The sequence below is a fragment of the Watersipora subatra genome, unplaced genomic scaffold, assembly GCF_963576615.1.
Source record: "Watersipora subatra unplaced genomic scaffold, tzWatSuba1.1 SCAFFOLD_203, whole genome shotgun sequence".
NCBI classification, from domain to species: domain Eukaryota; kingdom Metazoa; phylum Bryozoa; class Gymnolaemata; order Cheilostomatida; family Watersiporidae; genus Watersipora; species Watersipora subatra.
Window position 1 is genome coordinate 38,983 of NW_027045422.1, and position 26,018 is coordinate 65,000.

The window sequence follows — 26,018 nt, forward strand, 5'->3', positions numbered from 1 at the left end:
AGTTTGAACAAGCTAGAATAAATAAATGCAGGGTTAAATCCAGATATATATATATATACACAAATCTCAATGTTTGTCTGTCTGTCATTCATTCACCAAATTATAGCGATAAAGCTTTAGCAATGAGAAAATCGCCTTGCAGTATATTGGACTCATGACATTCAGACCGCAAGTCTACTAACAAGAGTGACCAACCGCAAGGCTAAGCCATTCTTATCACTCCCATCACTCTTACCATATATAGTAAACACTTATCTTATAGTAAATTCCCATATCTTACCATATACAGTAAACGCTCCTATAACGTAGGCCTATACCTCTTAGAACTAAAGTCTAGACGAAATACATTTCTGTAAAGTTTTTGCTTCCGACTACCAAAAAAATTCCATATTACATGCTAAGTCGAGTAAGTTCTCAACTTTGATTTAAACGTTAGTTTATATTGATTGCTTCACATGTAAGAGAGAAGACTATGTGAATATAGCATTATACATATTATGTATATAATTTTTGTAGCAACCTAGTTGGTTGTGACAGATTGCCAGATGTACCGACAAAACAGAGAATAGGGTAATTGTGCAATGTTCATAATTATAAAGGCGATTGATTGGCGCAGGTGTTACAGCGTAAGTCCACCAATGTGGATGTAACGAGTGGGAGTATCATCACTAGTTCTATTTTTTCCCAACCTTGACCTCTGAATACAGATAGGTGATGAGCAGGCAGAACAGCTTTTGTAAAATATGTTGTTGTTTTGTTTCCTTGTAGACATAAAATATTTGTTATTAGTTTTCCTTTGCAGATTATACATTGCTGTTTAGAAAAATTAGTAAATCGTTGTAAATGAACGTCAAAGATGTACGCTCCCCAAGTTATTGTGGAAGTACTGAAAAATGGTAAAAAACAAATGAGGTTGATCAAAAACAGAGAAAAGTTGTCAATGCACCCTAATATTACTGCAGTTACAGTACACCCCACATTAAAAAAAAAAATTACGTCAAGTTTTTCCTCTTTGTATGCCCGAAAGGTCAGTTTGGAAAGGTCTTTGAATGGGTTGTGCAATTCACATGTATTTTACTGTTCTTATATTGTACAATCAATATATTGTAAACTTCACTGGAAAAGATTATTTATGCTGCAGGAGCTCGTAATGTAGGCCTACTGTATATTCTTTCAACGATTGGAAAAGCCAAAGTCGCACTTCCTATAGGTAGCTAATTGATATTACCTTTGGTGTTTTGTTTTTTTTAAATCTAATTTTTACCATTATACATTTTTAGTTGCTAGTTTTCAATGGATTTCAATTTCCAATTTTCAATTTGAATTTCAAAGGTCCTGGTACACTCATGTTTCTGGTTTTCCTAAGATTCGATCACTAAATATACATATGACTAACAATATACAGTGTCGTATACGCTTTCACTGCCTTATGCTCATTTATGTGAAATATATGGTCGACTGCGCATTTTCGCGAACTTCCCAGTAATTGCGTAGTAGCCTGATTTTATTATCCGTTGACAACATAACCAATGATATTTAGGACTTTTATGGTATTGACAATGTTGTCCAAAATCTGTTGTATAAAATTAGCATTGAATCACAAGGTAATTTTAAATTTTTGTTTGGACATTTCCAACCGAAAAAACCAACATTATTGTGTAAGTTTTATGTAAGAACCTTCCGAGATACATGTGAATTGGATTACCTATCATAAGCAGAGTAGGATTAAGTCTGTCATTAAATATGTCATTAATATTAGTTTTAGCACTGGCTCACATTCAATCATCTGTTAAAATATTCATGATGTTTTTCGTCATTAGTTAGTCTTGCCTAAGGTATGTTATGGTATGCTATTATAAAGCAATTATGCTGTGGATTTGGTATCTGTTTTTGTCGTTGATGAGTTATGCTAGTAGCATTGTTTTGCTGGAGTCAGTGAGCTACGTATGCTTTAACAGTAAAGGAGAGTATCACAACAGAGCTGAAGATGAGAGGCATTTAGTGAATTTTAGTAGACCAAGATACATAACTTACATTAGACAACACATAATTACTTATGTTGATGATATTATAGCTAATTCAGATTTACTTTTTTTTTCATTAAACCGACAAAAAATAGCAGCACTGACTCTGATGGTAGTGAAAGTAATATTTTTGTAAGAGTAAGAAATATTGAGGAGGATTGTTTTAGCTTTGTAGTGATTGTACTTTACATCGCTTTATCAATACACAAAAAAGTTATAAAAACAAACTGAAATATTGTTTCCAAGTCTATTTATAAAAGCCTTTTATGAAATTTTTTTATATCAAATATTCCAGATTTATAGGCTCATAAAATTATTGTTATGAAAATGAAATACAGATCAACAACAAACTATAGGGCTCAGCAAACGTTCAGAGTATGACATAGCAGAACGGTAGAACCTCAGCACATTTGCTATTACGCAATCTAGACAGAAACCGGTAGCCACTCCCGAATTGATTCATTATACCAACTACCTAACTGTATATGTAAAAGTGAAAGCATTAGCTCTTGCTACAATGCTTTTGAAATGCACAAAATGCCATTTATTTGCGTTGCAATTAAGTAGCTTGGCTATCTATCACAAACAACTCAAGAAAACATGTTTTTCAACTATTAATGAAATTTTTGCCATAAAATTTGGCCAGTATCTTATAATTGAGTTATATAACATCTATAATAGATATATATAACATCTATTATAGATGTTATATAACCTAATAATAAGATATTGGCCAAATTTTCTGGTACAATAATAATACATTAGTTACTTATTTGGCTTCAGCTGTTAGCCAAACCTAAAAAAACAGCAACCTATATGGGCTAGGGGCGCTTATCAGATCCAATCATTAGTATTTACAAGTTTGGATTAAACCAAAGAATGTTCTTCTGTTTTCTAGGTGTGAGCTGTCATCACAAACTTGGAGAATGATTAAGTTAGGCTCCTTTTTAACTTCCCAACCTTTCATAAGTTTCATTATCTTTTTAGACAGCCGTTGCCTGTTCAATTAGAACTCCTGGCATTCAAACTGTGGTTCATTGTTCAATTCTCAAATAAGCTCCTATGGATGGCCAGATCTACATCAACCCCTGAAATGTTCTCTTAGCCAATGTTCTCCGCTAATAACTGTTACTTGTTATTGCTATAATAGTTCAAACAGATTGTGTTGGCAGAAGATTGTTCCATCATAAGGTAGTTTTCAATTATTATCATGTATGTTTTAATAGGAGTTGCATAATTTCCAATTAGGGATTTTAAATGTTTTTCAATTTGATGAATCCAAACATCTATGTTTAGAATAATTGTGATTAGAAATAATCACTGCCAGAGCAACGAGCTATGGGGATCAGTGAATGTCCAATTTGGCGCAGCAGACCCTCAATGCGAGAGTAATTACGTAATACCTATGGAGTGTCTCCAGCTGGACAAAGGATGAGAGAAATTAACAGCAAATGACACAGCAAAAGTGTAGCAGTGCCAGGCTTTGATAGAGACACACTAATTAAGGCAATGGCATTTAACTGTCACTCTGAACTTTGACGTTCTTACTTACTCCAATGCTTTTAGTAAAAGGCTTTCAATAAATTTTAAAGATCTTGTATTCACTCAGATATCAAATAAATTAAACTGAAAAAGAAAAGATTTAACAAAAGTTTTTACTGCCGCCTAATGTAGCAGTGTTTTTAAACTACTGTCATTGACAATCAGTTAGCCATGATGGATTAGGCATGCCGATAGCTTGTGAAAGGTATACTGTTTTAAAGCATTGCAGAAAGCCCTGCAGTCTTAAAATAAATTTCATAGACATACCAGATAAGTGAGCCTTCCAGAAAGCATTTAAAAAGCATTAAAAGGCACCTATATGCTTCAAATATATTTTTTTCTAAAGCATTTTATGCACTATGCAAATATTGTTTTTTAAATTTGTGCTCAAATTCATCCCCACTTTCATCATTGCCTTTTGAACTAATGATTTGGCAAGTCTCTTGCAGTTATTGTTTTAAAAATATAATGATATATTGCATATATATATACATATATTATTGTGCACATGGTAGCGTATAAATTAAAACCATCAAAAATTTACAAATCCTGTAGTGAAGTTTATCTTATCTTGAAATTATCAGTGTGGCACTCCTTTGTCTGCGCATGCTAAGGTGAGGCCGGGTTCAGACCTGGGGACAGCTGCGTAATCTCGACTCATTATGTATCCAACAGCTGGAAAGCAAACAAATTGTGTAGCTGCGTATGGGCATCAAATAAATTTAATTGCGCAAATGACGACATTTCTTTCTGTAGGACATAATAGTCGCGCGCTATGAGCTTGTAGTCCATGAGCTATCGCTTGCATAACAGGTACTCTGTCTCACGTGTCTTAGATGCCGTATTGGTTCGAACCAGGCCTAAGTAAGGCTGTAAATCTAACTCATTCCATCTCGTTTCAGTCAGGCTTTTAGCTTTTAGTTTCTGATTTAGACGAACAAGGATAGGCCAAAACTCTATTTAAGAAATAGGACAGATAGTGAAGGTATCAGGTATGTGTGCTTATGCTTTAGCTCTGGCTTACCATGTACTTTGGAGACTACAATGAACTAAAGAATTTATGGTTGTCACTCATTCAAAGTAACAAAAAATTAGGACTTTTATTAGAAGCCTGAATGATTGTAGCCTAACATTTATTTCATATTCGTGTTTTTAACGCAGTCACTCTGACTTTATATATGTGTTGGTCGTTTAACAACTGAAAAGCAGAAAATAAAAGAAAAGAAAGGCTGTTATGAATGCTTAAATATAAAGTTATAGGGAGCAAAAAATATGCAGGTACAAAAACCCACCTGACCGCGCAGGCCAAGACAACATATGTAGTTTTAAAAGCTGAAGATAACTGTAGAAATGTCAAGTGATTTGCAGGAATTGAGAGTCGCTATCCTTGGTAATTTTTCCGTAGTTATGGATTACAGAAAAATGTTGTCTTGCTAACTGGTTGCTAGATGCATGCTTTACATTAAAGCTTCAAGGTCGCGAATGATAAGTTTTTCAACTTTTTAAAGATTTCAAGGGATTCAAAAATGTACAGCAACTGTTTCAATAACATGGTTTACAGAAGGATATTTAAGAATTGAATAGTGAAATGGTATATAATTTATATTGTAATATTCATACAAAAATTATTTCCGTACCATATGCTTATCAAAGCTTCCATTGCAAGGCAAAAGTTAGCAGTAGTTCATTTTTCACTATAGAAATATAGGACGAAAAATGGATGTAAAATGAGCAACATTGTATAATGCTAGAACTACATGTAGTATCAGCTTTGCTAGCAAGGCTTTGTGAAGGATATTAGATACGCATGACATGAGAACAATCTTTATCTTTTTATTTTACATGAATGTTTATGTTATTGAATGATATTATTAATATTCCCAGTCGCAGATATTACTTAAGAGAAAATGACTATTTTGCCATAAGCTTAGCTTTTGAACATTTTTTTGATTGGCTAATCAACCATGATACAGACATATGCAAAATAATTAAGCTCTTTGTATGCACATTAATATGCTAGTTAGCAACAAATTTGTGTGTAGCATTAGCAAAATCAATGACTAAAATTTGCTTTATAGTTTTCCAGTGTGCTGCAGGACACTTTTTGTCTCTTGTGAGCTTTAGCTTTCAGAGCCAGACATTACCAAGTTCACGAACTGAAGGTCATAATATAGTAGCTAGCATTATTTAAACATCCCTTTGTATATAGATGAGAGTATGGCATTATGTAATAGCATGGCTGGTGGTTGTTTAGTTCAGGCTAATCCCATCGGCCACTGTCAACATCTCGCTGGCACTTGTTACATGCATTACCCTTTGTCTATTGGTGCGTTTACACTGGCCGATTTTGTCACCTATTTTGTCGAGCACAGACCAATTTGATGAGTCGGTGTTGGCATCGGTAGGTGTGAGCAGAGAGATCGGTGTTGGTACTGATTTGAAAGTCAGTGTCGGTGAATCCCAGCAGCTCATCAGCCAATCAGAAGCTAGGAGCCTCTGATTAAATGAGCCGAAGCTTTAATGACAGTTCTAAGTTTATGAAACGAAAGGGCTAGGTTTAATGAGAGGCTAGGAGACTGTCATTAAACTTTCCCTAGTGCTCTTTCTGATAGTGAACTTTTATTTAAATTAATTAAAAGTGAATAGCCAGTTGTATGACTACTACTAGTACTACTACTAGTTCTACTACATGTACTACTTTAAAAGAATTTGCCGGCTCTTACTTGGCACGATCTAAATTATTTCATACAGAAATAAATTGAGTGTAATTTTATTCAAGGTTTTATTAGCGAAGGAAATTTAGTAGCCGAGGAGCGTACGGCCATTTGCTCTGTCTACTAAGTGAGCGTTGCTCCCTTATATACAATAAAATTGCCCGTTCCGGCTAACGGGACCGAGTAGGAACACCAGGTAACAATGTTTAAATGGCCAATAATTAGGCCCGCTAGTGCGTTGATATGACAACATAAACGACGACAATTGATAGCCTAACGAGTAACAAAGCTATAATAAAAAGGAAAACACATATAATAAAATATTTATAGACATAAAATATATACAAACATATAATTACATATAATACAGACTGTCAGAGCTCCCGCAGCCGATCCTGCCATCAACAAAATCTAATCGTCATCGGAAGATTCCATTCGGCATTCAGTAGTTGCTTCTGGCGGTAGTAGTAGGAGCAGTAGTAATAGTGTAGTACTAGTATATAATTTTCCACATTAAGCGCGTTGATTTTTATGTGTACTCGTCTTTGCGTGGTCGGGTGAAGGTCAGAACGGCGAAGCGCTGTGATTGGCTGTTGGTACCGAAAAAAATAGTTCGATCGTTGCAATGTAAAGGGGAGTCGGTGTCGGCACCCATACGTGAAATGTCTGAGGTACCGGTCTGAGTCAGGGTATTGGCACCTAATCGGAGTCAATCCTGGCCAGTGTAAACGCACCATAACTTGTGATGTACTGTCTAACTGGTCTTGGTCAACATGAATGCATGCTCACCATCAATTGTATTTTTTCCTGTAGATTCTGCAATCGTGTTTCGTAATGATGCTATGATCCCTGACTTGCTTTTGGTTGCAGGTATGTACTGACAAGATAAAACAGTGTGGCTCTTTTTTCAATTTTATTTTCAGGGTTTAATTATATGGTCTATAATTTTGATAACAACTGTGACTTAGTCTTTGGCTGAACGCCCTCTTTTCTTGTTATTTTGTTACTGTTACTCATGCCAACAAGAAATTTAAAAATCATATTGTTTTAACTAATTATAATAGGAAGGGGTGGAGTACTATTTAAGATAGCTTTTTCTGTAGACCCACATAACAAAAATTATAATTAGCAATCAATATAGCTCTGGTCATTACATTAAAATTAACATTTTTGTGGTTTAGTGTCATGCTTAGCCTCTGAACATTGATTTCAATGTTTTCTGATGTTTCTAACTTGAAAGTTTTGAACTCTTGAGATTACACCATACTGACCCTCTTATAAAGCTTAACCCTGTCCATAACAAATATGATTTCATCTAGTTCTCAATAGCCTAGCCGACTAACCTTACCCACACTGTGTAGTACTGTCCTGATTGTATTGTGGTTGATTTTTGTTAGTACAAAGTAGGGTTTGGCACTAGCAGTGAAACCTACTGAAAATTCATGGGGTTATCTTCTCTCAAATCTTGGAATTAGAAAGTTTGAGTATTTTTATCTTGTTGGCTAAAATTTAGACTGCTGCGTGTAAGATTTGGCGCATGAATTATTTGAACAGAATGGATTAAGGCTGGGTTTACTGGGACTGAAAGATGTGTGATATTCAACAACCAGGCTTGCTATGAATTAATGCAACTATGGAAATAATTATAATTGCATTTCAATATCATGATGACTTAGCTGGTGTCTTGTAATAATTTAGGTTGTACACATAAAACACCATAGATATAGCATTTTTCAGTCAGTTCTACTAGTACAATTAAATATGACATGGAGTCGTGTAGTGTTTTTATAATTTTAGTCTCCATTCTTCTTATTTGAGATTCTGACGCTTGTCGCCAATGTTTTTGTAGTTCTACCTGCAAAATGATAAAAAGTTATTTTCACCTGTAAAATTACAATTTAAGTATATATATTGAACAATACTTAAATTGTTCTATATACTCAAAGAAGAGATAGAAATAAGGTTTGAGTGATCAAAAAAGATATGTGTAGGCAGGGACAAGAACACTCCAAATAACCTAATCGCAAATCAAGAAAACCTCTGTAGTCATAAAAGCCGAAGAAACTGTAGAAATGTCAAGCGATTAGCAGTAGTCGAGAGTTGCTATAATTCATAATGCTTTGGTAGATATGAATTACTAAATAATTTTTCAGCAAGCTTAGCTTTTGAACCTTGATACAGATACATGCAAAATAATTAAGCTCTCTGTATACACATTAATATGCTAGTTAGCAACAAATTTGTGTGTAGCATTAGCAAAATCAATGACTAAATTTGCTTGATAGTTCTCCAATGTGCTGTGGGACACCTTTTGTATCTTGCGAGCTTTAGCTTTCAGAGCCAGACATTACCCAGTTCAAGAACTGAAGGTCATAATCTAGTAGCTAGCATTATTTAAACATCCATTTGTGTATAGCTGAGTGTATGGCATTATGTAATAGCGTGGCTGGTGATTGTTTAGTTCAGAGAAATGGCTAATCCCATCAGCCACTGTCAACACCTCGCTGGCACTTGTTACATGCGTTACTTGTGCGTCTTTGTCCAACTTGTGATGTACTGTGTAACTTGTCTTGGTCAACAAGAATGCATGCTAATCATCAATTGTCTTTTTTTCCTGTAGATTCTGCAATTGTGTTTCGTAATGGTGCTATGATGCCCGACTTGCTTTTGTTGCAGGTATGTACTGACAAGATAAAACAATCTGCCTCTTTTTTCAATTTTGTTTTCCAGGATTCAATTATATGGTCTATAATTTTGACAACAACTGCGACTTAGTCTTTAGCTGAACGCCTTTTTTTCTTGTTATTTTTTTTACTGTTATTCATGCCAACAAGAAATTTAAAAATCATGTTGTTTTAAATAATTATAATAGGAGCCTTTGGAATACTATTTAAAATAGCCTTTCTCTGTAGGCCCACATAACAAAGATCATAATTAGCAATTGATTAAGCTCTGGTCATGACATTAAAATGAACATTTTTGAGGTTTAGTGTCATGCTTAGCCTCTGAACATTAATTTCAATGTTTTCCAATGTTTCTAACTTGAAAGTTTTGAACTCTTGAGATTACACCATACTGACCCTCTTATAAAGCTAAACCCTGTATATAACAATTGTGATTTCATCTAGTTTTCAATAGCCTAGCCGACTAACCTTACCCACACTGTGTAGTGCTGTTCTCATGGTATTGTGGTTGACTTTTGTTAGTACAAAGTAGTATTATACTCACTGGAAATTCGGGAATTATCTTCTCTCAAATCTTGATATTTAAAAGTTTGAGTATTTTTATCTTGTTGGCTAGAATTCTGACTGCTGAGTTTGAGATTTGGCACAAGAACTTTTTGAGCAGAATGTATAAGTGCTGGGTTTACTCCACTTGAAAGATGTGCAATATTCAGCGACTATGCTTGCTATGGACTAATGCAACTCGGGAAATAATTATAGTTGCATTTAAATATCACGCTGACTATGCTGGTGTCATGTATTAAGTTAGGTTTTACAAAAAAAAAACACCGGAGATGTAGCATGTTTCAGTCAGTTCAACTTGTTCAATTAAAATGACATAGAATGGTGTAGTGTTTTTATAATTTTAGTCTCCAATCTTCTGATTTGAGATTATCACGCTTGTTGTCAATGTTTTTGTAGTTGTACCTGCAAAACAAAAGAAAATTATTTTTCATTTGTTTTTACAATTAAGGTATGAGGAACAATACTAACCAAAACAGTAAATAATGCAGTATCTCATCAATGTTAGCCCTCTGAACCCTCACAGCTGGTATTACGGAATTGCGTAGGCTGTGGCAGAAAACTTAACGGCGGAATACAGGCTTCCATATGGTTCTGTTTACAAAATATGTTTTTAAGCAACAGCAAAAACTAATAAAATTAATTCTTTCGCAGGATGTTAGATTCTAAATTTCACTTTCATTTGTAACATTTTTCACTTATCTTTATCTACTTCCTTCATTATAATAACACATTTTATTAGAATAATATCGCGAAACAATCAATACGACTCATTCGTTGTTAGGTCATAAATGACTGTGATACAAATGTAAAATTTTATGATAATGAATATAAATTTCCAGTATATTTTGAGTCATGAAAGGATGATGAGTGTGCTATGGATGAATATTATCTGTAAATGTTTAATGAGTGTTTAAAATCGTGCGAACTTTTATAGTTTTAGCCCGAATAATGGTGACATACTGTTTTTTTCTGTTTGATGACATCTGCTGTAGGTTGTCCGACTTTTTGTACTGCTGTTTCACCAAATATCATTGCATTGTTGGCATGTTTAGATATATTTGGTAAGAAATTAATAACTTCGGATTGCTGGACATATTGTCTAGGTTTACTGACACGCATTGATTAGATCGAGCAAGGATCAACGGGTTAAAACTCGGTTTTGTATCATGGATTTTTACAAGTTTGTATTTATATTTAACAACTATGATATTATCTTACATGTATTTACATAGCATTGTCTAATTTATTTGAAAATTATAGAACTTTAACTAGCAAATGTGGTTGCTGTCTAATGACACAGGCTTGGGTAATATTTCATACCAAGGGTTAGTACAAAGCCATTTGCACAGCTGCTCATCCATAACATATTGTGTATTGCTTTTCATTTGACCAGCACTTTATGTATTTCTATATCAAATTCATTGACATACAAACCGGTGGTGACTCACGGTTCCTTCATCTATATAGGCCTGGGCGGTCGGTCATCAAGGTCCTCTTCCTTGCATTGTCTTCCGGAAGATTTTGGCGATGAGTAGATCATAAATGTCAGTTGAACGCTTCTTCCCTGTCATTAGACACCTACCCAACCTAATTTTAAACAGCTGGTAAGTCATCATTGACTACTTGACTTGATGGGCTTTGTACTTAATGACCTCCCATATTCTTTCAACGCATTAGTCATAACTTATAATAAACTTTCATGGGTAGCAAAATCGTAAATGATACAGAATTTGAAGCGAACACGAGTCAATACACAAACCGGAGTCAATACACAAACCGGCTATAGGAAATCAATTGATTCTTTAGAAGATTGTGTCAGTCTACCCCAAACCTTCAAAATAAATATATTGATATATATATATATATATATATATAACAATAGCCAATGAATAGATTTAAGAATTCAAGCAATTTATGTTTACACAAATTCTGTACCATTCACTATCTCGCTACCCACTTTCGCCTAGAAATTCTAGAAAATTAGAGATGCGAGCTTGCAAGGTGGTTTTTGATGTATCACTAAATGCCCAAGGATGCGAGAGGCCAGTTACGGAAACTACATCACTTGGTTTTCTTGTCAGGTCTGCTTCAAATTTGTTTTAAAAAGGTTGGCTGAAAATGAGAGTATAAGCAAATCGAAAAGTTTGAAGCCAAGAAGAGATGATTTAAAAATGAAAATGATGAAAAAATATAATTAGCTCTGATATAAGATCAGAGCATTTTTTTCAAGTATGTTTTATTAAGCTGAATTCAGTTATATTAAATTTATACTTTAAGTTTGTTTATGCGATTTCACAAAAGTGTAGAGTACCAAGCGTGTTGCATCAAGTCTCTCTCACACCGTCATTAGTGCTATGACTCTCTGAAAGGTAAGAAATTCATACGGTATGCTACTTTATGGACTGCTGCATACTGCCACTACTCAAAATTATGTTGTACATAATACTGCTACATTTTAATGCAGACCATAACCTTTACATAGGTATTTGTAACCTTGGGGGCATGGGTATAGAGCATGAATAGATAAAATCATGTATTTTTTCATTGTAATATTTCTTATTGATAGTTTTTTAGAGGATGGCAACACAATAATTTATCTTTAGTTAATTTATATAAAAAACAGTTTTTGAGATAGGACTTTAAGAAAATTAACTTGCGAGCTTTTGTCCCAGAATGCAGTTTGCTCTCATATCAGACATGACTGTACAGTAGGCGCTCCTAAAATGAGATGATCAGCTCTAGGAACGTTTACATGATAAGGATTTTTCATTATAAGAATGTTAACATACATGTAAATTGTCTAAACCATTTCAGGACCTTTCCAAACTCGCTCATGTGAGAATCTGACTTAAATTCTTTTGAATGTATTGGCGGTGCCTTAACTGTATTATTATTGGTTTTCATCGACAACTTTTCATGATGAACCTCATTGGTTTAATAGACCATGATTGTGGTAATTTGACAATAATTTGATGAAGAGTGCATAGTTTTGACGCGACAGCGACTTACAACAATTGACTAAGAAAAAATAGTTTCACTATAAAAAGCGGTAGTACCTTTTCGTCATCTATTCGTCCTTGAGAGCTCAAAATTGCAACTCCAACTCCTGACATTCAGATGCACCGACCAAAAGCCTTAAAGTATTTTTCAACAATTGCACTGCTATATGTACCTATTCTCTGTTCTGTCGTCACTTCGGACAAATTATCACAAGAGTCAGAATGTCATGGAAATTGTATGTATTATATGTATAATGCTTTATGTACAGTGTTGGGAAAAAATCTTTGTCCGCCTGTTTAAGTAAGTGTAGCACTGCAATAAATTCATCATAATTTGGAAATATTTTGCACTGCATACATAAAACCCTGTATCAAAACAATCCTAATGAGCTGAAGAATAGAAATAACTAGATTTAAAAATTGCCATATATCTTCTATTGTATCAACCGCTGCCTACTCATTCACACTGCATACCAGAAAATATGTCATCGCAAATTTTGTTCTTATCTCTTCTTTAATTATTTTCTAAATTGAAAATAACAGTCTTGTACGGTTATGGGCCCAGAAAAAAGCCATTGGGGTTGCTTTGCATTTTAATATTTTATCTGGTAGCCTTTGCAGACTATAACCATTCTGCAGCCTTAGGCATGCTGTGAACAAGCCTCACGAGCGCTTGAGTGTTCATAATCTGAAACCAGCAATCATGTTGGACAGCTGGTTTTTTCAAACGCCTTGATCATGGTAGATCTTTGGTGGTTTGATGCTGCATTCATTTCTTTACCACTTAATTTTCTTTAGATCGAAATACTCTAAGCTTCTTGCTATTTTTCTATTGCTCAGATTGCCAATCGTATGCAGGTGAATGATGAGGTCGTTGACACATTTCTTATCCATGGTTGATGTTGACGCTGGTATGAATTCTGGGATCTCTAGCTGTTCCTCTTTTAACAAGCAAAACTGTAAACCTTTGCTGCACATGCTGTCCAACAGGATCTCTATTGTTGTGATAATATTCCACTTAAAAATTAATAATGTCATATTGGGTTTGAAAGTGTGTTAATAAGCACTGATTCACATTGATTGGCCTAAAATTGATTATTGATCCCTGATTAACCCTAATTTTATTACTGATGGTGTCAACAAGATCTAATGTTAAATTACTTTTAAATGATGCATGGTTTGTCAGGGTTCAATCCCTCTATATGACTACTACAACAAATTTACCTAAAATGGGCAGTGAGGTTTGAGGTGGACAAAGACTTTCTGACACCACTTTATGTCGCTTTCTTTTCTCGCAGGTGTGGCGAGACAGACTAACACTCAAATCGAACTTTAGAACTCGCCCGATGATACACTTTAAGTTATATGGAGTTTTTTACGCGGTACGAAGCAAAAACTTTACAAAGTTGCCTGACTTTTTCTAGAATTTATGCTATAGGGGGTATGCGTTATAGGAGCATCTACTTTACTCTAAAAGACCATGTGAGTTTGTGAGGTACAAATATCATGTTTAAAGTGTGCAATAGCTCCCATGTAGGATACTTTTGCTTCCTCATCACTAATTGAACTCTGTTCCAAATTTTGGTCAGGTTACCACGTTTTGTCGCAATGTCTCAGCATTTATGCTATATTTTTGTGTAGACAAATAAAGTTTATTGTGTATTATCTATTTTTTTTCACTTTTAGCCTTGCTTGTCCTCTAGCGCAAAGCCGACCTATTGCTCCTAGATGTGACTCTGGCACTGATGGGATAAAAGTGCAAGCTGAGTTATCAGTAAAGATTTTGACAGAACTGTTCATGAAGTGAGTGTGAGAGTGCTTAAATTTCAATGCTGTAGTTTATCCCATTTTCTTTCCACTTAACGTGGAATGTTTGATTAGTACGATATTTTAGGCAGTTTTTGGCAGCTTGTTTTTGGGACAATGTTTAATTTTGACTGCTGATGTACTGGCGGTTAAGACATTTGAAAAGCTGATAATGGTGTTTTTATAAAACCCCGACAATAAATGCAGAGTAATTTTTTGCTTTGTAGCATATTTGACTCAATAGAACAAGTGTTATCGCTGAAGCATTCTCTTAAGGTGAAAACAAATTAGGCGATAATTAGAGCGATATTGCGCTGTGTGGCGCTAATCTGCTGTGTGGCGCTAATCTGCTATGTGGCGCTAATCTGCTGTGTGGCGCTAATCTGCGTTAGAATTCACTCAGCGTGTTCATGCAGAGCGATAAAGCTAGAATTTCTCTACACAACTTTATTGCTAACGAGATGCATTTCGATTGGTATTTCGATTGGTTAGTTTTTACCATAATGTAATTTTACGGCGGGTAATTATTTCTTACCGATGTTCAACAACATACAGCAGCATCAATTTTCTATTTTGTTACGATTGAAACATCTTCAGAACGAACACTCAATTGTTCATGAATTTAATAATAGCACTCCCAGTTCTGTCCATCATAACAAACAAAATTAAAAAAATCCAAGTTGAAAACCAACATCTGGAGTCAATCGATGCGCCGGTTGACCATCTTGAGAATGGTAAATATTTAATATATTAAATATGAAAAACCACTACAAAATAAAATATGTATAAAAAATTGTAAAAACAATACAGTTAAAAATACAAGAATCGCTTTTCTTTTGTCTTCTTGTAGTGTAGGCAGTGTACACTCTTTGAAAGGGAGATAGGTTTAATAACAAATGTGGAGGTTGTTTGTGTTGTAGCCTAGACGACGACATATTGACTGGCCTAAATTTATTAACAACTCCGAAAAAACTGATGATACGGATTTTTATTGGCAGTTTGTGAGCGTGCCCATTATATCATTTGCTAGTAAATCGCTCAAGTGTGTTTATGCACGCACCAGCGATATCTCCGCCCTCCTCATGACGCTTGCAATAAAATCACCTAGTGTGTTTGGACCTTTAAAGCTCCTTGCTATATTTTCACAAAAGGCGAATATACCTATACCTATACTGAGAAGGTAACTTACCTCCTCAAATAGAGGTGGCGTTCATTAAAAAGATGGCGCTCGATTTTCAAAGCAATCTCCTGATGTGGTCCCAAATAGCGGTGCCAATCAAATCAAGGTGCATTCAAATATAGGTTTAACGGTAGCTCACTTTCAACATTTCTTCCAATAACAAATTGAAGGTGGTCAGAGACTCTGTGCATAAAGACCTCATCAACTTTTTTTTTTGTACAATGTTAAAAACTTTGTGCTTTTGTAGAAGTTGTTTAATTTGGAGAACAAAGATGAGCTCACCATGCAGAACTATTGTTCTTTAATCATGTTCTCGCAGAACTAATCATATTGGCCTACAAGTGTTTTGAAAAACTGAAGGGTAAGTTGATGAGTCCTCTACTTTTTGTAGTCCTAATCTTCTGATAATTAAATTGGGCTTTGATGACTAAAGTGAGCTCTGGAGACTGCAGTCATTACATTGGGTAGTTGGCTACACTAAAATACTATAGCACTGACAATCTGCAAAAATAGTAAAACAATAATTATGAAGCAAAATAACCATGTATGGAGTGGCATGTACAATTGATATTTAAATTGTACAAATACAATATCAAAGTATTAAAATATTAACCATTTTTTAAAGATTGAATGTATTTCTTAATGAGTGTAGCCTGGGTTTTCCGAATGGAAAAAGTCTAAAACACAATCAGATTTTGGTCTAGTCCATTAACTGAGTGCATACAACAGGCTGCGCAGTGCAGCTCAGCACAATGTACGCTTATAATCAAGAGCAATGCGCTAAAAAAATCTTTGTACAAAACATTTCTTATCAGTGAGTAGGCAATTAGTTAGCCGGTCCTATGTGTACCTAATTGGAAAAAACCAATCGCCATCCTGCATCTAACTAATAGAAAACATGTTAACAGCCAACAGCGACCAAAGTTTTTTGAGAATCGTTATTTTTGTTTTTACAGTTTATTATTGCAATAAACAGCTGTGTTAGACCTTTACAGCTACCAAGGTTTTAGAAATGGGCAATAAATAGACTTTTGGAAAATGGACTACTGATTGCTACCTATTGTATCAGCAAAAGAGGATGAGAACCTGACCAAGCTCATACAGCAACACACTTTTTAGATTTTTTGTCCGAACCATTAGGCGTAAAACCTTCTGCTGATTAATGTGTATGTTAAAAAACTCTGATAGGCAGTGCGGTTCATAAATAGGGTCATCTTAATCTGAGGGCACACTTCATTGGTGAAAATTAGGTCTTTAATAAGAGCCATCACATGTAAGACAAATTAATGTACCAAAGTCTGTTCTATTCTAATAAAAAGTGTATTATGTTATTCAATAGAAAAATGATATGATAATGATGCTACCGCTACCAGGCGCAATAGCCTTTTAGCTTTTACTTTGAAACAATTTTTATTTACACTTTATAGCCACAATGTATACGCTTTAATTTTGGAGTTGTCTGTTCGTGTAATAATGTTCTATCTACCAATCTTTCATACAAATAAAAGTGTCTTCAAGAACCCTGGTATCATTTTTTAGCTGTTTTTTATGAAATCTAGAGGCATTTGAAACGTTCTCTCTTCTAACAGCGTCAATAATTTTTTAACCTTGTCTTAGCATTTTACAACATATTGAAGGGTAAAGTAACAATTTGTTCAAAACTTCATGAACTTGTGGTATGGCTCTTACTCTGTTTTTTACACTAAGCCTGCTTATAAAATTGCTGATGAAATGCAGTTGCATTTAAATTCTGCATAAATTGTCTAAATTGTTTTTTATCACGGTTTCATTACCAAATGAAAGACTTGGTAAATTTTGATCTTGCAGCCATTTTTTCCTAATTGTGCACGCAGTATGATGCTCAATTACAACAAGGCATGAAGTAAATGTAATATGAAGCAGTTTTTGCACTGATTTCTTAGGTCTTATATTTATGTTGAAGCTGTTTCAGTGTGAACTCTTAAACTACCAATAGTACAGCTCGTTTGGCAATGTGTTTCTGTATGGCCAAGTGCTGCATGATGCGGCTTCAGCAAGCTTTTGTACAAATTGTTTCCGATTACTGAGTAATTAGTAAATTACCTTATTACATCTATACCTGATTGAAAAAAGCTATTATTTGCATATTTTGAGCAAATAAGAATGCGTTTACAACCTGAGCATAGTTTTGCTTTGCAAAAACTTGTTTTATGAAATCTTCTTACTGATGACCAGTAATTTCAGAAGCAATACAGCCATAAATGGTTACTAACTTCAGATCTATAGACTGAGTAACTTTATTGAGCAATAGTACTAATGAGAGTAATTATGTTCATCAGACTAATTAACATGTAAACTAATAATATTCATAAATCATCCGACTAGAGTTTTGTGCTTACCTCACAGTAATTTCAAAATGGACGAAAAGTGGTCCCTCTCACTCGGCAACTCGTTTGTAATATCTTTGGGGGCATGAACTAACATAAAAACTTATGCTGACAAACTTGCTATAAAAATATTGTTAATAAACAATTGGGGTGTAAAGTTATAACCATTTATACACTCTTTTTAGAAATTAGGTTTCATGAAACACTTATGTCGCGTTAGAGAGATCCATTTGGTAGTAAAAGAGTTGAAGTTATCAGCAGGTAGATCCTATGGGTCGCGGTCACAGAAACCATGGTTAAGTCGCAAATCACGAAGTTGAGTTATACGACTTTGAAGTTGCACCAACTGAACTTATAATATTGGTAACAAATTTTGTAACCTGTAGGTCTGGACCAATCAAAGAGTGATCTTTCTGAATCTGAAGTCAGTTTAGCCAATTAAAGTATTTTACCCTCGAAAAAAACTTAAAATCGTTGCTATGCTAAACAAGAAGTACTGAAAAACGGTGTCTGATAATAATAATTGTTTCTTTTTTGCCGAATTTAAAGGTAACTTTGACATTTTGGACACTTGTAATGAGTACTTTGGTATTCTAACTGATGTCAAAAACAGTGAAAGTAAAGGGAGCTGCGGTGATATTTTCTTAACGATTCTTACAAGATTACTACAACATTTAATAATAAGAATAATTATTCAATTTTTATGAAATTATAATCAGATTTAGTTATGAGAATAATTATTCGAGTTTGCAAAGTCGAAGTATATAGTGACCGATGGTGTGCAATATGTTACTGTTGTTAATTTTCTAAAGATTTGGTTGATGATTTGGGTGTGCCCAATATCGCGATACTATCAAGCTGTTTTTAATATCTGCAAAATTAAGTAATACACTTTCTTATAAATATACAGCTATTTCTTTGATAACCAGCTAAAATCTGTTTATATTTTTAAATTCAGCATAATTTTTTGGATCCAAGTACAGAAATCTAGATAAATATCACAATATCTTGATATTGGTTGCTATGTCGTTTTGAAATGTAAACAAAACTGTACATTGGTTTTCGTTTCTCAAACTTTAACACCAGTTTTCTTGGAACTATGTTTTTGCACTAATGGTAAACGTGCTTCAATTTTTTTGACCATAAAATCTGCTGTAATTAGGTTAGAATCAAAATTTTGTTTGCTAAATCTTGTAATCCCGACTTACCATGAATTCTGTGATCATGACACATACTAATAGTTAATGCACTGTTTGGAACTTATAGTGCTATTGTAGAACTACAATAAAAAATATGTCATCACTAACAAAAATTAATTACCAGTTTTGATTTTGTATAGGTGTCTTGTTTTCTATTAAAGATTTTAATGTGTTTGCAGGACAAAATGAAGCAACTGCAAGAGGTTTATCATAGAATTTATTTCAAATTATGTTATTATGATAGAACTTTCCGTAACAAACTTTCATTTGGCTAATACTTGTATCCATTTTTGACTAAAATAAGTCGAACCAATTTGTTTCACTCCTACTACCTGCCCTAAATTGGTGCAAATGGTTATCAGAAATGTGCTTTCTTTGCGCTGCTAAAATGGCCCATTAAATGTACTTTAATTTGATGAAAACTCAAATATTGGTTAATTATTGGCTTTTCCAAAATACCGTAAAATACTCATCTGATTTGCATGTATGATTTAGCTGCCCAAGTTGTCAATGCATGGTACTGGAGCTTGCTATCATTTTGCTTGTTGAAGGTTGACTTGCAACAAAATTTCATTACGGTTATTTGGTATCAAAAGATTCACCATGGCTTACTCTGCTGTGTTGTAGGTGCAAAATATGGAGAACTGTGATTACAAGCTTTTAAAAGCGAAAAAAGAAACAGTTAATCTCCGCGATCCCGAAACCGCCGTAGATTGGAATCAATTTATTTCTCCGACATAGTAAAATGATTTGGTTATTGTTTTGACACGTGATCTTCTCACATGAATTGTAAGTTTCGTAAAAGGCTCAATATAAAACTTCTTGTAGCACTAGTTTATGACATAAACTTTGGGTTTCACCAAAGAGCTCTTACCAAATATAGATGCTCGCTAGTTTACAATTTTGTTTTGGGTTGATCTAATCGTCTAGTCGCAATCTGATCATGTGACCCATGCTTCCTGCCAAACAGCGCGCATAATTTCCGCAGCATTTTTTGACTATCACAGGTGACCAACAGGCTTGTCATGCTTATCAGATGATGATATGCATTCCTTCGAGCTAAGGTTAAAAACTAAACAAATTTTTACGGTAGGTTTTGAGATATCAGTGCTCAAAGTGACATCAATACAACGATGAGGAAACAAATGCTTGAGGACAATAGACATCGTTTTATTGAATGCGTGAAGTGTATTTGTGAAAATATTTGAAAGAATGAGGTTGCATGAAAGTGTAAACAGAAGCCATCTTGTTGAGCTACGTTCCATTTGACCCATTTTTGGAATGGGATTCTAATCTTCGGCAATTTCGTGATGGCGGCGATTAACTGTTCGCTTTTGAGCTTTTAAGAGCATGTTATCACATTTCTACATATATTGCACATGCAACACAACAGAGTTAGACATGGTGAATCTTTTGATACCAAATAACTGCAGTGTGAATTTTGTTGCAAGTCAACTCTTAAGCATTAGTAATCTTTTAGAAAAATGACAAGATTTTCTTTTGGAAACATACCTTTCAAGTAACAACGGTATGCGAGTGCCACTGTATGTAATTTTGATTAATATTCTTAAACTTCATAATCATTCTTAGTATTGACTAAGTATTATTGCTTTTTAGTTTGTGTATTTCTTTATGTAATTATTATCTATGAATGTTTAGCTGAAGCTTGTGCAGAGCTGTCATCAACAACAATTTAGTTGAATGTCATTTACTAGTTATTCCGTTTTACAAATTGGACTGTGCACTGTGAAATAACTGCTTTATTTTAATTGTGTATACAGCTCCTATTCACCCTTGCATGTTTATTATAAACATGCAAGGGTGAATAGGAGCATGTTCTTGCATTCTGGTTGCCTGTCCACTGACGATAGCACTTGTACAGACTATATGTAAGCATAGTGTCTGGGATAGGAACTGAAACTCACAGTTAATACCTATGGTGACCAGCTCTAAATTTTACCTTGCAATAATGTCTAAAAGCCGAGTCCAGATCAGGGTCAGACTACTGACTATCAATTTTACGAATGAGTAATTGCTTTTGAAATACCACTTCAATATTTGAAGTCCATTTTTTTAATAGGATATGAATAAGTTTTTACATTGCTTAACTCGCTTTCTTCTATTGCCTACAAATCACAATGGTGACAAATATCAAAGCTGGGATTGAGAGTCATAAGCTAAAATATCAGATGCACTTCTGCTTGCTCAGTTTTTTCTTTTTTTTGCAGCAATCAATGAGCTTGCAATTGATTAGCTATAAACAGAGTTTAATTTAAATCGGAAAATCATCTATTCAAAAAATATATTTCTATTTTGTTATTACTAATTGCAGGGTGTTGCTATAACATGTTCCGCTCCCACTCTGGTGCTAGACAAGTTATCTAAAGAATTGGCGATTCAAGGTTACAAAAGCTTACATATTTGGGGAGGTTTCTGGTCAGAGGAGAGCAAACAAAGGAACTTAGTGAAGGTAAATTATGGTGTCAAAACACCAAAATATTGAGTGACATAGAATGAACCTTGGTGGAAAACAATATTTTTTAGATGTATTTTACAAATATTGAGATGAAAAATTTTGTGCTAGTCCGAAAATTTCAATAATATGTATTTGGACAATGTATCTAATAGTCTGCAACAAGCTATAGCTTTTTTTAACTCTGAATGACACTCGTATTGCTTAACTTGCATTTTTGTACCATTTACAATCTCTGTTTGTGAGAAATGTACCTTTTGTTCCAAATCCAGTTCGGCCTGTCATAGCTGTTTTCTGCAGTCATCATTCAATTTTCGGGATTAACGGGGACCAGGGTCTTTTGTGGACAGTGAAAAACCACAAAATAAAAAGTAATGTTTTTAATTATATACATAAATGAGCCAAACTTTAAGGCCAAAACACTTGCATTGTTTCATAAGCATAATGTATTTGTTTCCTATGTGAAAAGTAAACTAAAGCTCCTTTCATTGACTTTTAGGTCATATTCTAACTTAAATCTAAGTATTTTAACTCAAATTATGAATTTTTTGTAGTGTGGGCATAAGTCAGATTTTTATCTGATTAGAATAGCTGTACAGCAAATTTTGCTATAATGTACATGTATACCTATTATAACGCAAATTCCTCTCAACGTAAAGAATTTATGTAAAGCTTTTGTTTGACCAACATAAGTAATGCCATATGGGGTAAAGTGTCAAGTTGGTGAAAATTCCCAAATTTATTAACAAAATTTTCATAGTTGTCCTTAAAAATATCGCTTACATTCTTGCCAAACTTGGGCAATGATAAGATGCATAGGGTTCGCTATTATAGATACCAATACATTGTTAAACTAGTTTGTCATTAGAGATTGTCATTTTTGTCAAAAATATGTAAAATGATTCGCCTCGCAAGAAATCAGAAATATTTGAAGGGGATCTATCAGTGAAAGCTCTGGAGTGTTAATACAGACGGTCTCCTACTTACAAACATTCGAGTTACGAACAACGGTACATACGAACAAGTCTGCGCGTATATTCATCGATAATACCGACGGTATTACCGACGTATTAGCGGCAGAAAGAGGCGCTACGTAGAAGCATCACCCAGCATCCACCTTCCTCTGCCCAGTTCGTTGCAGTGCATAAGTGCGTGAACGTATCTCCAGTGCGCAAATAACTTTTTTATTTTTCTTGTATGTATTGTAAAGGAGTTTGCCGACCTTTACTTGGCACGATCTAGACTAATAAATAAAAAGAAGAGAGTGTGTGTAGTTTCATTCAGCTTTTTATTAGCGAAGAAAATTTCACTATTCGAGGAGCGTACATCTATCTGCTCTGCTCAAATAAATGAGAGCGCTCCGTTATATTCAGTAATATCAACCGTTCCGTCCTAACGGCAAACGGTGAGAACACCGGCTAACAAGGTGAATAAATAGGACCGCTAGCGAGTTGGTATGACAACAATAAAAGTGACGATAAATGATAGTGTTATGACGTGATGTCAGATATAACAATAGCATAACGAGTGAAACAACGATATAATAAAAGGACAACACATAAAAAAGCACAACAGCAATAAGTTCTAGCATAACGATTAAAACAACGATATAATAAAAAAGGACAACACATACAATAAATAAGAAGTGCAGTGTCATGGCCCGGCGTCCACCACAGTATTCTCTCCATTTTATTAAAAAGTTTTTTCAGTACAAACCAATTTACAGGTTACTTATACAAGCCTTAAACACACTTATATAAACCTTCAATATACTTATATACGTGTAGGCCTTAAGCATAAATTATAATACAAAATATAGCACTGAAGCAACTTACGAACAAATTCACTGTACAAACAATTGTTCAGAACGTAACTCGTTCGTAGGTTGGGGACCGTCTGTATACCAAGCTGAATGTCATGATGTCTAGTCTCATCAAAATCTATCTTGCACCCAAGCTCTTCCCAATGATAGATAAATGATAAGTCATACATACACTGATTTTACTTTGTTAGCTAGCCGCAACAATTAGCAGTCTGTCTCTTGTGGCTTTTATTCACCTCACCTTCTTTTTGATCTCCAAATTCATGTTTACTACCTTCAAAACTGAATGTTTTTTAATTGCCAAATCAGTTGATATGAGCATCATAGTTAAATTTTTAGCTGAGCTAGAATTTATTTTGATCATCTCAAATAGTCTACGAAGATGAACTGTTATAAACTAGTGCATTTGCACAGACATGCTAATGGCAAAGAATAGCTTTATCATATAAGCAGAGACTAAATGGTGTAAACAAAAGCTGAAAATCTGTTTTAATAGAAACTTCTAAACTATTTAAAGAATTTCAATAATGTCTATATAATTAATGATTAATGTATAATCCTAAATATTTAGGATTTGTTTGGAGTGCACGAGAGGACAACTCTGCTTTGAAGAGTAACCTGGCAGTTACCCTATGCTTAATTTGTACATGTATGCATTGCAGGCATATTCATACACACCAACCTTACAGTGTTAAAGGCCAACTGAATGAAAAGGGACTTTTATACAATTCATAGTCAATCTGTGCATGGAAAAAATTGACCGTGTAGACAGTTAGGAATTTTACTCAGCTCAAGATTTTGAATTAACTTGGCTTGTACCAAAAAATACCATAGCAGTGTAGAGTGCTGTAAAAGATTATCAGTTGCAATAATTATGCATTCAAATATTGCAAATTATTACAAGGTCAATTAGCATAGTTGTTGTAGTGTCAGTCTAGCAAGGTAAATGTTGCAAGTTCAAATCCAGTGGGATGCAATATTTTTCCATTATCCAACGGTGGCTTTATATGGACAGACACGGTTCTCATCACAGTAGAGGCTGAATGTGTAAAGTTTTGTAGATTTTGGTGCATTCTGCTTAGAAATAAGAGGAATGGTAACGCTGTAATTATTAGTTTGTAAAATAAAGCTTTTTTTAACCCAACTATTCATTACATTTTATATTTAAAAGATACCATTCTTACCTAATAGTTGGACAAAAAAGCTTTATTTTAAAAGAAAGCATTAATGATAATGTTTGTTGTCTTTTACTTTTATTGAGTTAACTTGTGTTAACAACATCGAAACAAGAATTTTTTAAGGCTTACTAGGTTAATTTTTTTTAGGCAAAACATCAACATAGTGAGAACTTCAATCTCTTTAGGGGAAACATAATTATGCAGAGTTTCAGTAGGAAAGCATCTTCTGTGCGACCTACATTTAGTACAGCCACCGATATAGCTTGCTGCAAAAGCCTACTATTCAAGTTTCTGGCCAATCTCCTAAGCGTTCTAAAACAACATGATGGAGCACACTTTTTAGTCAGTATTGTTTTAAAGCTGGTTTGATATCTTGGGAAAGTCTGTAAAATGAGTAGTGTTCAACATTCTCCTAATTTTTAACTATACTAACAGGTTAATAACTGGTTTCTTTGCAGGTAGAGCAGCATATTTACCAGTGGAGGCAGATTGGTCTAGATTGCCTAACCTTCAAACAACAAGTTGATGTTCAATTTCCAAAAAGGCATCCAGTGACTGGAATGACATCCAACCTTAAAGTTCTTTCTGTAGCTGGGCGTGTCTACAGTCAGCAAAGTTCTCTTGCGAATTGCTTCAAAGATCTCTAGCTAAAATCATATTTTAAACGTTGTGCAGAGCCATTAGTTACAGCTACCACAACTTCACACATTATACTCGAGGTGCCAGGAAATGGTCACACAATTTGCAAGACGATTATTGAGCTCAGTGTTTTGAAGCTCTACAGCTTTATTTGACAGAAATAAAATAGTCCACTTTTGTTGATAAATGTTTTATGGTATTCTTGTGAATGCTTTGATTTTTAATCTTTTGGTAATGTAACAGCTGTTTAGCCTGCTTTTGATAGGTTGCTCCATTTGCACTAAAGACCTTTAGGTTTATACAAACTGATTGTGTTTTAAGAATATTTTATTTGTCACCATTGCACTCACTTAAGCAATTTGTTTGACGTACTTATATTGAGCTTTCCTTTTCTGTAAACTCAACTCCTTGACGGGGTTGCTTAAAGAGTCATTTTTTTTCCTTATGAGTAAGTTTGGGCTTTTTTTAAAGAAATATGCCGACCAATGTTGATAAATGCGAGTTAGATATACATGCATGCAATCTGCACAGTGTGTTCAATGTTACTGCATGGTTTCATCGAAAGCTCTTATCTAAAACCTTTTATAATCCAAAGGGCCCCACATATGCTATATTTCCCAGTTTTGCCTCAGTAGCAATGAATTGAATTAATCAAATTGTATAAGTAATAAATGTGGCCACAGGTATGCAAATCTCTCATGTTTGACATTTATGTTTTAAACTTGGGTGTCTCTGACTCTACCAGGCATATTTGGCAGCATGAATATATGCACTGTTTCAATTAATATACGTTTTAAAGTTTTCTATTTGACAACCAGGATGGTTTCA

The 26,018-nt window shown here is 34.3% G+C and overlaps 1 long non-coding RNA gene across 1 annotated transcript; it reads left to right on the forward strand.

The window, feature by feature from the left end:
• The first annotated feature begins 15,801 nt into the window (after nt 1–15,801).
• LOC137410451 (uncharacterized) lies at nt 15,802–25,876 on the forward strand. Its single transcript, XR_010981208.1, has 3 exons — nt 15,802–15,874; nt 21,411–21,548; nt 25,010–25,876. It is a non-coding gene; the product is annotated as an uncharacterized lncRNA (long non-coding RNA).
• The last annotated feature ends 142 nt before the right edge of the window (nt 25,877–26,018 follow it).